The sequence below is a fragment of the Lonchura striata genome, chromosome 2 (assembly GCF_050655825.1).
Source record: "Lonchura striata isolate lonStrDom1 chromosome 2, ASM5065582v1, whole genome shotgun sequence".
NCBI lineage: Eukaryota > Metazoa > Chordata > Aves > Passeriformes > Estrildidae > Lonchura > Lonchura striata.
Window position 1 is genome coordinate 149,892,900 of NC_140704.1, and position 13,683 is coordinate 149,906,582.

Consider the following 13,683-nt stretch of genomic DNA (forward strand, 5'->3'; position numbering starts at 1 on the left):
CTGATGACCATTGAAATGCTGTCTTGCTTTCTCAGCCCTGATATGCTCTTGCTTCCATAATATTCTGTGACAAGGATTTTCATAGCCAAATTACAAACTCAAGTCCTTTTTTTCAGTACCCTTATTTCCTCCAGTTTCAGTACTCCTATTGGTTTTCCAAATATGTTTTGTGTCTCCTTTTTCTCCTTGCCAAAACAAGAAAGTCTGGTCTTTTACGGTTTTTGCCACTTGACATTCTCCTTCCTTATTGCACTCATTTCCATGCATACCTGGATCCCCTCAGGCTGTTTGTGTGAAGCAGTGGGCAGCACTGCAATAGGATGAGTTCACAGCCTGTAGTTTTTCAGCTTTCAACAGTTTTTGATTTCAGAATGTGCTCATTGCTCGCTTCCAACAGCTTCCATTCACTGTGGCTTCAGAGGAGGAGGAATAGGCAGAGTGGTAGCCAGACAACACCTCAGTCCTTTCTGTCTGAGTATAAATTTGGAGACCTTGTCCTTGAAATCTGCTATGACATGGATAGGGAAACCCTGTCAATCTGAGCTGCCATCATAATTTTTTTTCAGGAACCTCAGCATGTGAATTCATAGTTTTATTCAATCCTGATGAAACAGGGCCTCAGCCATTTGTAACCCTCAGAATATTGACCTCTTAATGCTTTTTTGTACATTGCATGAACACATAAAGAAACAGCTCCTCCTATCTTCTATATGGCTTACCTTTTGCCAGTAATATAATTTACATTATTTGTAAATAAAAACATACTTACATTCCTATACTTACTACATGATAGGGAAAAAAATGTCTTAACTGTGAAACTGCAGCAACAAGAATATTTATATATACACAATAACCAAAACTGTAAATATTTGGCAATTATCACTGGGACTAATTCTAAAAATTCATCCTCATTTATAACTAGTCAGAATGTCACTCATGAGACATTGTTTTGAAGACATTAAATTTCTCTTTATTATTATTATAATCAATTTGAAAAAAATTTGTTCATAAAGATTTAATTGTGCCCTTACCAATGTGTAGGCTTTCATTGGTAATCAAAGTTTGTTTAGATTCCACTATCTGTCTCTGACACTTTGCCTTACTTTCACGAGTGCTGCATTCTGCTGTCTTATCAGAATACATTCATTACAAAAATGTAATAGACTGTTTCTTAATAGACACCTTCAGTGTTTAAATGATTTCTGAATGCTTTAAAAGTCAGCAAATTAAATTGCCCATTTTTACCTTTTCACCAGCAAAATCCAAAAGAAAGAGATAATACAAGACAAATAATTATCATCACAACTTTTACAGTAGAAGCTTAAAAATAAAGTAAATTAATTTAAATGTCAACTTATTGTCAGGTTATGTTCTTAATTTTTTTCATTTTTTTCCTCTTCAAATGTCAGCCTTGAATAAAAATTTTTGTACAAAATTAAACTGTGTACCCAAATATTCACTACAAGATAAACTTTTAGAAAGGAGAAGGTTGACTCTGCTTTTCAAAATATACAGGTATTTCAGAGTATCTTCTTCCTCTGATATTGGCATTTGATGAATACAGGCGAGCACTGTAAGTTTGTCCAGGCTGGGAACCATTTGGGCATAAATATTTGCATGGCTGGATTGTGAATATGTGTTGGAGATAAGCCAAACTCCCTAAACTTCTTTTTCATTTTTATTTATGTAAAAAGAAGGAGAAAACACCAAGATACAAAACAGGCTAAAACTTAAGACTGCTCTTCTAGTCACCTTAGTATCTATTATTTTTCATAAGGAAAAATATGTCCTTTCCAGCATATTGAAATTAAATGGATGTCAAATATCACTGCTATGTGCCAGTTCCCCATAGATGTAGAGTTTCTTCATTATATGTGATTAATTCAGGAGACAGAGAAGATCTAGTCTATAATGTTCCTCTTGCTCTGGTTACATTCATTACAAGGGATTTTTTTGGCTCACTTCTTTCCAAGTTACTAAACTGCTGTTGTTCCTATACATTCATGTCACAATTTGTAAACTTTGGTGTTACCATTCTTACATTTAATAGTGTTTTCACAATTAATTAATACACTTCTGTGTTACTAAGCCTATTCAAATTCAATTCCAGATTCTGCTGTGAACTTTAATGAGTTTATCAGGCAGGATCCTGCAGGGAAAGTTGGCAGGGCACCACATGGAGTCTTGTGTTTGTTTGACTCTGGCAAGTCACTTCTCCATCTCTCACCCAACATCTGCCCATTTTGCATAGTCAGTGAGCAAATCCTTCACCTGTCATGGCCTGTGCCAGCAGTGCACTGTTGGAGCTGGCAGTTATTGGAAAGCTGAATCAGGGCTTAGAACTCTGCTAAGACTTTGCCAGAAAACCAGGCAGTTTAGCAATGACAAAAGAGTAGACTGGGGAAGGACTCAGTGCTAGATATTCTCCTCAACAGAGTGCCCCACCTCCCTCCCATGCATAGGTCAATGGTCAGTATCACAGGATGTTTAAAGCTGAAGTTTCTTTTTCAAGAAATTCATATGATTTTTCAGGAAATTTCAGGAAATTTCACATGCTTTGGACTGACATCGCTACCTTAACCTGGGATGGAACACCTCTCAAAACAACATATGGTATCCAGTCAGTCTCTGTGAGCCGTCTTTGTTTCACCATTTTTGTACCACTGAAGTGCTCAATGTTGATGTGGGTTTTGCCTATAAATGGTAGTTTCAGTGCATGTGTCTGTATTCCTGACATAGAGGGAGACTGAGAAAGAGGCAGGAAATTTTACTCTGTGTACATATATGCACTGAACACTTCAGGAATACATTATTTAATCTGTGATTTGATAGCAATCGCTGTCAGTTACCCAAATCCAATATAAACTCATTTTCTGTTATTTTCTTCCTTTTTTTTTTTTTTTTTGCCTTCAGTTTTTAGCACCCCTGGCACAAAAGACTAGAAGTGAAATATTAACAGAAATCTTGTGCCAGAAAAGTTCAACTCTAGAATACAATTTTAATTTCCCAAGTTTCTAGTGTGTCATATGATACTTGGTCAAACAGTAATACTCAAGCCAGTAGTGTGTTTTGCACTAACAAAGAAAATTTAAACTGCTTCTTTTATGCTAAAAGACAAAATAATTTGCCTGAATTAACTGACAAGTGGCAAGTTTGTTACTATGCAGTGGATAAAGAAGGCAATGAATTGTAAATCCCCTGTGAAACATGCTTTTTATACAAGCTCTAGGGAAGTTGTTGATGTGGTCAAAAGCTCCTGTTTCTGATATCATTACACTTTCTAGTTAAGTCTTATTTTAGTTATGCCCATCTTTATTTTGGTCTTATCATTCAAGCATGATACTTGCTGTATCACAATATGCATAGATGACACAATAACAAATTGGCTCCTGGCAGTACTGGTGTAGGATTGAAGTCTAAACTTTTATTAAAAGTTCTGTTATACTCAGCTATGGTGATCTAAAATAGACCTGGAGACAATTTTGGATCTACAATATTAATGATGTTCTGTAGCTCATAAAGGCTAAGGAATCTGAAAAGTGCATATATCAAATGTATGTCAGAATTGGAAATTACTGATTCCCAGTTAAGACAATTTAAACACAACACCCAGATTTGGTGATGCTGCATCAGTGAGATATTTGGCACTGAAGACTGGACAGTCAAGCTAGGATGGACATCTGCTATCTCATTTTTGAAAACCCTTTTTTTTTTTCCCTCTTCCATCTTCCTAAATGAAACACTTGAATCTTTTCATTTGCTTGGCTGTAGGCCAAGTTTGTTCTTCAAAGCAGAGTTGTCTACTATAATGTGTCCTAGAAGTGACAGCGACCTTCAGGATAAATGAGAACAATGATATGGGAAAGAACTGCAGTGGCATATTGGACTTACTGCAGTATTGCACAGGTATGACCCAGAAGACAATCTGCATGTCCTGGAGCAATGGCATAACTGGGTTTGGCTGGGATGAAATTTCACAGGTGAATTCCTTTGTCACAACCCATGTGGGGATTTGCCTTTGGGATTGAAACAGTGTGGGTAACACAGCAGTGTTCTGGCTGATGCTGGGCATCTCTTGTATCAAGGTTTTCTCATTCTCTTCCCCCACCCTCCCAGGTAAGAAGGTTGGGATTAAGAACAGTCTGTGAGGAAACATATCCACGACACCTGCCCCAAACTGACCAGAATTATTCCATGATGTCATATTCAGCAATGAAACTCATAGTAAGGAGAAAGAAGAAGAAAATTCAGAGTTATGGCATTTGTCTTTTCCATTTGCCTTTGCATGTTATGCAAGCTGAGGCTCTTACCAGGAGACAGCTGGACATCTGCCCACCAACAGGAAATAGTGAATTAATTCACATTTTTGCTTTACATGCACACAAAGCTTTTGTTTTTCCTGTTAAATAATTACTATCTCAATTTACAAGTCCTTTTACCTTCCTTCAACTTCCTCCAGCTCCACCTTCCAAGAGGAGAGTGAGGAAAATGCAGGGTCCGTATTTGGATGCTCTCTGGAGTCAGCCCATCACAACTGGCCTAATAGACTAGGAAAGTTATGGCTGTTATCAAAGGCAGAACACATTGGGCAAGAGCAGAGGACCTTGCATATTCTCTTTTTTACATAACACACCTTATATAATGTTTCCAAAATTGACTTTTTTTCCAAGTACAGTGGGGAGGTGTTGGGACCCAACTTAAGGGGTCTGCTTCTTAATGTGCACCAACTACAGGTGAGGGTGTATGGGCTCTCCTCAATCCCCCAAACACCTGAGAGGCAGTGGGGTACCTTGCCTGGGCTCTGACTGCTGGTCCAGAAGACCCCAGGGTATGCTGTAGGTCTGATGTATCTGCCAGCCCCACATCCCCTTGCTATCTTAAAGAGCTCCATACCTATCTGAGAGTGTCTGAATTTTGCCACTGCCCAATGCAAGCAGAGGAGGAGATCCTATTGGCTCCTAAAGTTGATGGAGCAGCTGAATTGCTCTCTGGGCTCTGTTGGCTGAGCTGACCAGATGAGCCAAGCAAGGGGATACCTATAAAAGGATATCTGATGGCACCTGGGTCACTCAAATGGACCCAGGACTACCCAAGCACCTATGACACACAACTTCTAAGAGTACATGACTCCTCGGAGTGGCACCTGGAGGAAAAGCAGGGTGCACTAAATGTCTCATCCCACTGGAGATGACATTCAAAAAACTGAAATGCATTTCTTAAATCTCAACCAACCACAGTGAAGACTTGGACACTAAAAACAGAGGTGAACATCTATTTGTAAATACTTAAAATTAGGAGTATTAAAATGAACCCCACCTGATAAAGGCAGGATAACTGTGCCCAGGTTGGGTGGGTGGCTGGTGCCATTTCATGGAGCTCTGCTCTACTTCCAGCTGCTGGTCCAGGCAAGCACCACCATCCCACAGGTTCTGTGCAGCAGCTGCCAGCCCTGGGAAGATGTCTCAGATATCTGTGGGTGTTGCAAATAACACATGACACGTCTGAGTAGGCAACTGACTCAAGCCTCAAGATCCATTCAAGCAGCTTATCAAATAAAAAAAGGAAACTCCAACACTGATGTGTTATGAAATGCTATGCTTAGAATCTGCAGAATTGCAAATAATAGAGCTAAAATGCCTTTTGACTATATTTGCTGCAATTAACTAAAATGGAGTCATCATATAATCATCAATAACTGAAGGAAAACAACTGTTGTGCAAAACCTGAGAGCTGTAAGTGATGCTAAAGACACCATCAAAAATTCCACCAAGAAGACAAAAACCAAATGAAGTCTACTGTGAATTTCTTAAAAAAAACCTGAAAGCAATCTGGCTGATCCCATTAAGCAAATAAACTATACATGTGATGGAGGGATATTGAATTGATTATATGAGTAAACAGGTCGACAACTCCCTGGCTGAGTCTCTGAACTCTTCAGTTTTGGTTTCAATAGTTTGCCTAATTGTCATTAGTATATGTATTTTTGGCAGTGTTATCTGGATTCCACTGAAAATCTTTTGTAACTAATACTGCCAAAATTACACTGCTTGAAAATTTGCTACATCTCCACATTTTCATTTACATGATATTTAGGCATTGTAATTTTTGTGCGATGTTCACTGTGCAAACATAGCTATTATACCTTTTCTAAATGCATAAGCACAGTTTTTTTTCCTTCTCCCTGGAACATCTGCAATAGTTTCTGAAGTTGATGACCCTTTGATGCTTGCCATATCCTCACAGCTAACACATAGCTTGCCTGAACTCTCCAAATTAAAGTGCAAACTGAACCAGATTCATAGAAATCAACAGTGACTGTTCCAGCCTAAGACATCCCTGAAAAGAGGAGAATGGATTTGTTTTACTTTGCTTTTGAGAAGAATAGGAACTCCACATATCCAGCTTCACACAGTAATGAAGAGGTGAACGGTGCTAGCAAACTGCTGTTGTAGAAGTCTGAGAGTATGTGACTTCATTTTAGGTTCTGTGATAACAATTCACACATTTCCTGGAAAAACTTGATTTTTTCTTATCTGATTGCCCATGACAACTAGAAAAGGTAAAAATCATAGACCCTGGAAGTTTGTAAGATCACAAAATGTTAATTAAAAGCAGAGATGTTGAACTTCAGAGAATTTGTTGATAAATTTCATCAGTATAGACTCATAGAATTGTAGAATTTTTTTGGTTTGAAAATACATCTGGAGACCATCAAGTCCAATCCTTAATCCAGCACTGCCAAGTCCACCATGAAACCGTATCCCTACATACCACATATCTTTTAAATATCTGCAGAGATGGTGGCTCAACCAAAAGTCTGGGCAACATGTTCCAGTGCTTGGCCGCCCTTTAGGTGAAGAATTTTATCCGAGTATCTGATCTAAACCTCCCTTGGTGTAACCTGAGGCTATTTCCTCTTGTCCTTCACTTGTCACCTGGTAAAGGAGAATACCCTCTACCAAATACAACCTCCAGGTTGTATTGTACTGTAGTGAGCAGTAAGGTCATCCCTGAACCTCCTTTTCTCCAGGCTACAAATCTCTCTCACCTGCTCCTCATCAGATTTGTGCTCCAGACCCTTCCCCAGATCTCTTGCCCTTCCCTGGATATGCTCCAGCACCTCAATGTCCATTTTGAATTGAGGGTCCCAAAACTGGTCACAGGATGCTAGGTGTGGCCACCCCAGTGCCCAGCACAGAGGGACAACCCCCACCGTGCCACATCCCCAGCCCAGACCACTGTCCCAGATATCCTCAGCCCTGGCCAGCTCTCCTCTGGGGCAAGTAGGGCAGTGGAAGCACTTTCCATTGTACCCTGATGGATTTTGGAGAGTGCTTTGTGGGTCCTGAGGTCGCTGCTGATTCCAACGGTGAGGAAATGAGGAGAGGCACTTGTTGGGGGCAAAACTCTGATGCTTACTGAGGTCCTGAAAATCAAACAGCATGCAAGGGGGCCAGCCAACAAGAGCAACTGGGGGCTGCTGGCAGCATGTTATATAGGGAGAGGGAGGGGAACCGATCAGCCAATGGGAAAACATAAAGGAGTGGCTCTTGTGGGGATTGACATCTGGGGGATCCAGTGAGGGGGAGACAGGGGAGGGGCCCAGGCCCTCATCCAATCACTCGGTGCCCTGGATGGAAGTTTCTAGAGGCAGGGGAAGGGACACCGAGTGACGGACAAGGCACCTGGGCGGGGACAGGGGACTGACTTGGCATTTTCTAGAGAGATTGACACATGAGGGAAGGCGGGAAAACTTAGGGAGAAACCAATACAGTATGGGGGTACACTTGGAACAAACCATGACAGAATAAAAATGTAATAAAACATACAAAAAACACAACTCCACACCACCCTGTTCCTGCTGGCCACAATATTCTGACACAGAAGGCCAGGAGGCCAATGGCCTTTTTGCCCACCTGGGCTCATGGTTTCCGCTGGGAGCACTGCAGGGGCGTGTTGGGACAGGTGGGCAGGAGGAATATATCCATGGAGTTACACCCATGTACATCTGTGATGATCTACCTGATGGAGTCTAATAATCTTTCACCAGTGGTAGACAAAAATGGTACTAAATGTAACTAAAAAATACAAATTGGCTGCATTATATTTAAACAGAATTTGAAAAGACTGTTGGAATTGCAACTGCCATCATTGCCTTGTGTTGTCCTTTGCAAATCCATCTGTTTCTTACCTTATAATCCTTATAACCTTTATAACCCTTATAACTCAACTAGAAATCTTGCCTTGCAGGGCTCTTATTTCTACCTACAAGCATATTTTCAGCCATGTTTCAAAACAAAGTAAGATGATGTAGTGATCCATCTTTGTAAATCCTAGCTAATATTAGCACCATTATTACAGATTGTTCCTAATTAAGAGGGAAAACTAATCATTTGCATAAGTCATGGAAGATAAAAAGAGGAAGAGCTAGAGAGAAAAATCTAGCTAAACTTGTACTTTCTAAAGAAACAAGAAAGCAGCCAAAAGAATTGAGGCCAATTGTGACTAAAAGTGAGGACTCTATCTTGCAACAGATACTGGGTCTCAGTACGAGGTACTTTAAAAATAACTGTGATGATACATTACTAAAACCTCTGTCTGTAAAAAAAACCTCAAAGGGACATAAGAAGCTTGTACCAATACACAGCAGATTCTCAGAAAGCTGATATTTTTTTTTTAGAAAAGCTCCATGTTTAAAAAGTAATTATGGGAAGAAGGTATGTTTGTACAAAGGAGTCTGGCCTGAGAAAGATGCATCTAATTGATCTGAAATGGTGAATAAAACAGGAGAAGCAAGGTGGTACTCACAGGAGCTCACTGAAATGGAGGCTGATAGCAAACAACAATCATATTTGCCATTTGCTCTCTTAACCTTGAAACTCAGTAAAGAACAGAAGCCATGCTATATTAGACACCCTGTTTGCCACTATCTCATTTGAAAAGACAGCAGAAGATAATTATTTATTTCAAATATTTTCTGTGTTGCTTTTTAGGCAGAAACTTCATTATCATGACTCAGAATGTGTTTATTTATTCAGGTATAATTTATTATGCATCAAAGTTAACTTTTCCACGTTGTGACCATATGAACACTGAACCAGTCAACCCTACAATGACTGAGGACCCATAACCTGCTGTATGTCTGACTTAGTGATTGACACTCTTCATCTGTCTGAGAAATTATTCTTTCACTCAAGAAAATATAATGAATAGATTTTAAATAATAATAATCAGGTTTTCCTATGGCAGATTTTGACCTTTTGATGAAAATTTGAAAACACTTTGACCCTGAAATGTCACATTGGTATATTCCTGGTCGATCCAGGAATCTCAATATATAAAGAAGAAAAGGGGTATGAGACACAGAATTCATGAGTCAGACACAGCCAAACAGCCAGCCATGTGTCAGCTGAAGTTGGAAACACAAAATAATTTGAGTTTGAGCTTCCCCAGGAGACACTTTCATGAACATTTCATTGAATTATAATTTTTTTTCCTTTGAAACAGCCTCAGGAGATTTATTTATTTAATTAATTATATATTTTTGTGAATTGGGTGAGTTGTTGGCAGACAAGCTATAGATATAAACACTCTTCCATTGTAGACCAATTTGATTTTTCTCAGGAACTGGTCATTTAGACATGAAGTATATTTCCTTACACTAATCCTCTAAATCATTCAATTAATTTTTTTTTAAAGCAGAATTTATTTGTGCTTTCTTTTGCTTCATAATATTTTATTTATTTAAAACATCATTATTTTTTCTCACCTTTTCCAATTTTGATAGATCCCAAATACAAAGGGAACACCAGCTCCATTCTTAAAATAGTTTTTTAATAATATATATTTTCATGGACATTTTTTGGCTGGAAATTATTTGAAGATATTTTTATTTCCTGATGTTTTTCCTCCCAAGAGGCCTCTTCATCTGCACTGAGAAAAAAAAAAATGCTTCTGTTTCTGTGCAGTAAGGCTTTTTTCTCAGAAATCACTGTCTCAGAGCCTGAGGGTTCTGTGTTATGGCTGGACTTTTTGTCCAAAGAGTTACTTCTGACATGGGGTGCCAGGGCAGATTTGATGGTGGTTTTTGGAAAGCCAGAGACTATAGAAAAGTAGGTATTTTTAGTACTGTGGAGTAAAGAAATGAGACTAGAGAGTTAGAGAATTTTAGGTAGGACCTAGCTCTGAAAAATAAGGGAAAAAAAATCTCTAGTTATTAAAATAGTTTCTTATGGGGCTTAAGTTTTTAGGAAGTGGTACTATCCTCTATGTTGTATTCTTGGTTAGTTGTCAATAATTCACGTTTGATTAGAGCAGCAATTCAGGAGAATAAAACCTAAATTAATGCACCAGCTCTCACATTTTAAATGCATCCAGATGCAGAGCTTTGGAAGGAGAAAGTTGGATTTCTTACATGGTGCCAAACAGGGAAACAGCAGCTGAATTCCTGCATGGATGTACCAACCCACTGGATATCACACCTTGGCACCCAGTTGGTGTGCAGGTTTGGCACATGGAACCATTTCTCTACTGTCAAGATACAGAATGCAAAAAGCAATTTGCATCGAAAGGAATCAGCTTCCCTCACCTGGAGATGTGACTCTTCCCCTGAGAGTGAAGGTAATTACTTTAGGGTGGGCACATCATGTGTGTCGGGCTACAGGAAATGGATTTTACTTGTTGAGATAATGGAACTTTTTATGTAATCCATAAAACACCACAGCAGAACATCTCAGCCATTTTTTGCAGAGGCACACAGAACGATGCTATTTCTTAATTTTTTTCCTTCTCTATGGTTTTGTGGCAGACTATCTTTCTAATCTATCAGTATTTATGAAATGCTCAGTTCTGAGTCCCATGTAACTTAATTTCCTACAGAATATATAAATTGGAGATTGTTCTTTCTGTATAAATAACACATGCATGCATTATTATCAGAAAGAGCTCAAAGAAATTTACAAGACAGAGTTTTGAAAGCAAGGTAGAGAACATTAGTATATAGCTCACAAACACTTAAGGATTGAAAAGAATCTCTGCCTTAATTGCTTGAAAATAAATTTCCAATTAATTAAGGAAAAAAAAAAAGAAGATGAGCTAAATAAGGTTTCTCAATTAATAATCCTGAAAACTGAAATTAAATCTCGGTCATTAAACTCATGTAATGTCTCTGCACCTAATTATGATTTCCCCAGAATTCCTCTTAAATTTATATTTCACATTATCTGAACTTAATGGCCCTTTTATAATTGGAGAAGATGTAAACTTAGCCTCAGCCCTGTGCATTGGACCAATCCTCAGTGAGGAAACTACAAGTGCATGAGCAGTGTGAGTAATAAAGCAACACCGAGCTGAACAGAGCGGGGAGAATGTAAACACTGGAAGACCACTAAAGGTGTAGTTGTGTTTATACACACACAGGTATGTACAGGGCATCCTCTGTAGCTTTCTTTTCAAATAGTGTCATTCATGATGACCAGAATACCCTAAGGAAAGAGAAAGAGAAAGAGAAAGAGAAAGAGAAAGAGAAAGAGAAAGAGAAAGAGAAAGAGAAAGAGAAAGAGAAAGAGAAAGAGAGGAATAAAAAAGAAAGAAAAAGGAAAAAGAAAAGAAAGGAAATAGAATAACAGCAAAAGGAAAGGATAAGGAGAAAAAAAAGAAAAAAAAGAAAAAGAAAAAGAAAAAGGAAAAGGAAAAGGAAAAGGAAAAGGAAAAGGAAAAGGAAAAGGAAAAGGAAAAGGAAAAGGAAAAGGAAAAGGAAAAGAAAGAAAGAAAAAGAAAAAGGAAAAAAAATTCTAATACTTTTTTCCTAAACTCATTTTATTATTAAAAAAATAGAAGTCTGAATAATTTTCTCTAACTTTCCCTGACAATTTAATGAAGTAAGCACATTATTAATGAAAATAGACCTAGAAGGAATCTCATGTATGCAGCATGCTGGGGACTGAAGTTCTGACCTGTATAAAGCTCATGTGCACATCTGCAAAGCTTTACCAGCTGACCAGCAGAGCTTTTGCATATCCCAAATTACTCTTGTTTAAGAGGGACCAATTCAGCAGCTAAAGCAAGCACAGCAATGATTTCATCTCTCCTCTGAAAAATTAACTTGGTACTCTGTTCCTTCCTCATCTCCTCAACATACCTAGTAGGTATTTCATGGATGTCAGACCCACTAATAATAAATTTATTTCTCCAACTCATCCTTAAAAATTTATGTCTAACATCCTTCTGGATATATCCATTTAACAATAGAGATTCCTTGGCAAACTCGGGAAACTTGTCATCGGGCTGTATGAGCCTATGAAAAATTTAAAATTTCCCTGTGGATTAGGTAAATCCAGGCCTATGTTAATGCCCTGTGTGTAAGTTTAGGGCTTGATGAAAAGCAGGAAGGTCAAGGGACAGAGTGAAAACCCTGCAAAATCTAAAGGCAGCAAAACAAAAGTGCACATGTGAAATCACAAAGGATTTTGTTTACTATTGAGAGGTTCTAGCAGGATTGTGGTCCCAACAAGACAGCTGCCTGAAGGATAAATGATCCTACAGAGATAGCTGCTTTGAGTGAGAAGAAGGAAAAATGTCAGCAAGATAACCACAGTGAAAAAACACACAGCACAGGAAAATAGAGCTCCAGTTAAGATTTTCAAAGGAGCAAAATAAAGCAAAAATATATTTCCTTTTTGGTTCTGTTGGTGGTTTATTGCCCCTGTGGTGGGACACAATTATCCTTAAAAAAGATGCAAATAAGAGATAAAAGATATTGTTAGGATCTCCACAAGAGACAGTGAAAATACAGTATATACCTATAGGAACAACCACAGGAAGAACTTGGTCAAGATGAAAGGGCAGGAATCAGTGTCTACAGGGAACTCTCCTGTCCCATAACTGCTGCTGGAGGTTTCAGGCTTCAAATCCTGGTGTTATTTGCCTCAGTTCAGCTGCTTGGAACATGAATGGGTAATCTAATCTATTCCAGATAGATCCTAGCCCACATTTCATAAACCTTCTTTTCCAGCTGTAGGAGTATTAAATATGCTCTGTTATGTCTGACATCAAGCTAGAGCAAAAAAAAACCCAGAAAAAAACAAAAGAAAGCACTCCACTGCTTCCTTTTCTTCCTGATGCAAATCCCCATCATATAAAATTTTGTTAATGGTGGTAAATTCATATGGAATGATTAATGAGTACAGTTTCTGTATTTCTGAGTCTAAAGTTAATGCTACTTGTCCATTTCAGCTGGCTGCTGTTTGCAGTTAAAGCAAGAACTGGTGCTAGAGGGAAAACTGCAAGTAAGCCGCATAGAAATGGAAAAGCAGTTTCTGTCTCAGCAGAGTGGGATGATGTCAAGCCATTTTAATACATTATTCTGGATTCTGAATATATTTCTCAAGTGTGGAGCAGTATTTTATGCTTGACAATAACAGAAGTTGCAAAAGGATTTGGGATTCCTACAATAAAATCTTTAATCAGTTGACAGAAGACTTTAATTAGCCAGTACTGTTAACGTGGTTTATACAATGCCTGCACCCAGACAGAGCTATGTGTGTATTACTACTTCTGCTTTTACTGCTTAGAAAGGCTTAATGTTGACCTTCCATGAGTTCCCCGTGGGTATTTTCACAAGTAGTGGACTTAACACAGTACTTGACACTGTACTACAGCCAATAAATCCAGCCCAAGTTACTT

The 13,683-nt window shown here is 38.5% G+C and overlaps 1 long non-coding RNA gene across 2 annotated transcripts in view; it reads right to left on the bottom strand.

Annotated features, from left to right (window-relative positions):
- Positions 1-13,683, bottom strand: part of LOC110476981 (uncharacterized) — a 37,826-nt gene that overhangs the window by 10,532 nt on the left and 13,611 nt on the right. For both annotated transcript variants that reach the window (XR_014953118.1, XR_014953117.1), the window contains exon 2: positions 5,317-5,470. This is a non-coding gene — a long non-coding RNA (uncharacterized LOC110476981). The remainder of the gene's footprint in view (positions 1-5,316; positions 5,471-13,683) is intronic.